The following is a 4287-nucleotide window of genomic DNA, read 5'->3' as shown; positions in this document are numbered from 1 at the left end:
GTCCTAGGGGGTCCGGGGGCATGCCCCCGCGAAATTTTTGTGTTCTAGACGCCCGAAAATAACATTTGAGGCGTTCTGGGCTATCATTTTTTTTCTTTTTCTTTCTTTTTTTCTTTCTTTTTTCTTTTTTTACCTCCCAAAAGGGGGGGCCGGGGCCGGGCCGGCCCCCCCACCTAAATCCGCCCCTGAATCCTCAGGTCTTTATCAAGGTACCAAGACCTGAGGATAGGTCGAAGTTTTGGTTTTCTCCAATAAAGTGTTTCTGAAGTCTATACATGGTATTCGTTTCATATATTCTTTTTTTATCGTAACGAAACACACGTGGAACCTCACAACTAAAATGTATTTGATCATATATTTATGTACTCCTGTCTTCCTCGCCATTAAACATATCCTAAGCCAGTTTTTGTAGTCAAATGTAGTGAATTAATGATTTTTTTTAGTTGGAAGAAGTTGATTTCTTTAATCCCTTTAAATGAGAGTCATTGAATTTTTAATGTTTGTTTTTTTTTTCTTTTTTTGTTTGTTTGTTTGTTATTTTTGGCACAAACGTACAATACTCCGATCGCCGTTCGGCTCTACCAAAAAAACCGAGATGAGACGCTAGCAATCCTGTTCTAGGAGCGCTTTTTTGGTAACATGTTTGCTATTTACACATGTAATCTTTATTATAATACGGATTGTCGTGGGTTGTTTTCCAAGAAAGGCAACAACATTTGAAAACGTTTATAAATTGCTTTGAAATCTACAATTTTGTTCAATAATGAACGTGGAATATTTCAAGACACCGAGTTTGAATGTAAGTAGAGTACAGCTACGTTTTAAGGCAATAGTTTAGGTCGAACCAGGTGGTATAGGCTAGGCTAGGCCGGTTGTCGAGCGTTGTTGTACTGTAGATCACCTTTTCAGTATTGTTCGCGACCCACGGATATGTTGATGGGTCGCATGGATCATCTCTTCAGGTTGTATTATTTGCTAATCCTGAAAGCAGTGCTAGGGTGGTATTTATACTGTGATTTTGTTTTGTTTCTATTTCAATTTATCACATGAGTAGTAATAATTGATGTTTACTGTAGTACTTTGCATACTTAGACCATACAGAAAGAGATGCTTAGGCCATAGACATAATATAAAGTAGTAATATAGGCCTCCTATTTTTTTTGTAATGATTATAGTTTATTAGGGCGCAGCATATTAGGGTGCATAGGCAAGTCGACTTTTAGCCTTCAGAATAAACACTTTGTAATAAGAACCTTAATAGGGTTAGCGGTGGCCGAAGGGAGTTTAACATGACCTTCAATGTAGAAGGGTCTACATATTGAAAACTTAGTCGCATCTGAGTTGGCATGCCCCCACACACGCCGTTAAGCACAAGAAAAGCCAAGAATATTGCATATGGTTGGCTACAGTTAAACTTCCTATGGGTTTTGCATGGATTATGAAAATATTAAAATATTATCTACTTTCTTTTGAATGACACTAAATTCAATCACAATCTTAAATATTTGGAATGCACTTTTGAACAGGAAACATGCGTTTTGTTCCTTGTAGAATAGAAAATGGGCGGGTCATTCTTCAGTAAAGTGCCATTTTCCCGTCCCTCTTTTTTAATGTAGTATAAAATTAAAAATATTAAAGGAAATTTTATTTTTGTTGCGTTAATGCAATCTTGAACATATTTGTTAATGAAATAAGTTGTTAAATATTTTAAAAGTAATCAAGCATGCTGTTTATTTTTCAACAAAAAGCCTCCAAAGTCGCGCACTATGCATGTCCCGATTGGATTTCTTTTAAGAATTCCTAATGTCATCATTTGTAAAATAAATAGCTTAAATAAATAAGCGTACCACACAAAGGTGAATACAATAGATGTCTTACAAATCTAAAATTAAAAATGACATCAATAGAATAAATATTAAAATTTGACTTTTTTAGACTAAAAAAGTTTGTCCCTGAATTGTCATCATCTCCGTCACAATACTTTTAATTCCATTATAGCTGTTAGCAAAATCACATAACAAGTTATGGATCAAACCATTTTGGTTGAAGGGGACCATACAGTAAGAAACAGTCCATTCTGTACAGTTAAACCACCTATAGATGAAGAATTCATGCATTTCTAATAACAACCAGAAAAGTACCTTTATTCAGCATCATCTCCGAACACTTCAAAGTATGCTTTATTTAATATTTTTTTAGAAAAAAAATAATTATATATACGATCAGGACTGTGTCATTTTCAAAGTACACATGACATTCACCCTGTAACACACTGCATATGGCACTATATGATCTAACAAGTTTAATTCCTCATCTCCGTCACAGTCATCTCCATCACAATTTTACTGTGATGGAGATGACTTCTTGATGTTTTCTTTCCTCAAAAAAGAATATATAATGAAAATTTTAATTGATCTGGTTTTTTGTTGTTAGAAATCTTTTTGCTCAATATTTATTTTTCTATATTTAAATAATATAATCGATCTTTTAAATTTATTAAGTTTTACATTTATGAGTATATCATCATTTCCGTCACAACAAAGTGTGATGGAGATGATTTCTTGATGTTTTCTTTTCTCAAAAACGGCTATGAAATAAAAATAGTAATTGATACGACGTTGAACTTAGAAACCTGTTTGTTCAATGTGAATTATCCTATATTTAAATACAATCTATCTTTGAAATTTACTAAGATTCACATCTATGTGTATAAGCATCATCTCTGTCACAAAAATGTGATGGAGATGATTCTTGCAATATTTGCTATGTTACAGCACTGAAAATTGAACGCTTTAAATAAACGTTTAAAATGCCCTAATTATATATCGTGCCGAATGTTTATTATAGTTGTTATATGGCATAATGGTGACATGTGTAATAAAAGAATTACAAATGTTAAACTTTTTTTTTCATGATATCGAAACCTCTAAAATGGCACATTAGCGAAGAATGACCCGGGCTTGATTTGTGTTGATTTAGAAGAGGTCACCTCACTAAATCAAGCCTCAGACATAAACCAGATAGATGTCAAAAGGGCCAGGTCGAAATAATAGTATATTAAATACCCTTAACTTGTAATATACCGTATACTGTATTTACGGTATATATTTTGAAGTCACGTTCATCTTACATTCGGATCGTCCCTAACATGTGACTTTACTAACTGCAATAAAGCTTTTGTTTAGTATGAATCAACACATTTTAAAATACAGTACAGTAATTTTTAACATCAGTTCAAATCTTAAATGGAGGTGCTTAGTAAGGCCAGTGGTAGATTTTATAATGTTGAAAGTTCATAAGTGCTTCCGAATTCCAATTGTTGACCTCTTAACTATCTACACTGGATATGTTAGGCATATTATTGAATATGCTGCCTCTGTGTGGAATTCTGGTCTCACTCTCCATGAATCCAATTATTTTAGGACCTCAATTTTTGAACTATAAACTTGCTCTGAAACTGTGTAACTTTTATACAGTTAAATTGTTTGCCTCTTTAATTGCAATGGGATGAGTGTATCCACTTAGTTTAAGTCTAATGGCAGATGTCTCCGTAGTGCAAATAATTTGTGATGCGGGTATCTGATTTTTTTTTTTTTGGAGTAACAATTGCAGATCTAGAACTTATAGCCCAATTCCAAGCATGATTAGTCAATGGACCCTCAACTGAATCAATGGTCTAATTGCCTAGTTATAAAGCTATGAAGGTTTAATTTTATATCAATAATAATAATAATTTATTTATATATATACATATATATACACATATTATATAATGTATTTGTGTGTATGTTTATATTTATGTGTGTACGTATACAGTATACATATATATATATATACAGATGTGTGATGTATGTATGTGTGTGTGTATGTATGGACATATTGTTTATATACTACATAGATTCCAGGCATTTGATTGGTTAAAAGCCAGGCAATAGTTTCAGCCATGCCCGGCTACCAGGGAATAGTCTTTTACCTCGCAATTTGCGATGTAGAAAATTATGCTAAGCCTGTTGTTGAGGCTGCGCTTCTACTAATTCAATCAAATTTGACCTACATTGATTTGATGACCTGGAAGTGGCTAACGATCACTCTTCTGCGCACTGTGCTGTAAGTCTAGGAATTACTCAATGGGAGTGTTCCAGATTTAAACTTTCTCCCAGTACACTAAATTAAACCAATGGCATTTCAATTTATTCTGGATAAATCATTTGGCTTATTTATTGAGGCTTGCCTCTAAAGTTTAGTTTTGGCCTTCCTGTTTACTTGTTTAGGCTGTTTATTCTAATC

General features: G+C 33.4%; 1 long non-coding RNA gene across 1 annotated transcript in view; it reads left to right on the top strand.

The window, feature by feature from the left end:
- Positions 1-663: 663 nt before the first annotated feature.
- The window catches only part of LOC117121786, a 5891-nt gene continuing 2267 nt past the window's right edge, over positions 664-4287 (top strand). The window contains exon 1 of the long non-coding RNA XR_004447626.1: positions 664-799. This is a non-coding gene — a long non-coding RNA (uncharacterized LOC117121786). The remainder of the gene's footprint in view (positions 800-4287) is intronic.

Source organism: Anneissia japonica, unplaced genomic scaffold (genome assembly GCF_011630105.1).
Source record: "Anneissia japonica isolate Jap-2015-1 unplaced genomic scaffold, ASM1163010v1 scaffold4299_len23829_cov113, whole genome shotgun sequence".
Lineage (NCBI taxonomy): Eukaryota > Metazoa > Echinodermata > Crinoidea > Comatulida > Comatulidae > Anneissia > Anneissia japonica.
The sequence above is the reverse complement of the archived record's forward strand: the minus strand, read 5'-3'. Positions and strand labels throughout refer to the sequence as shown.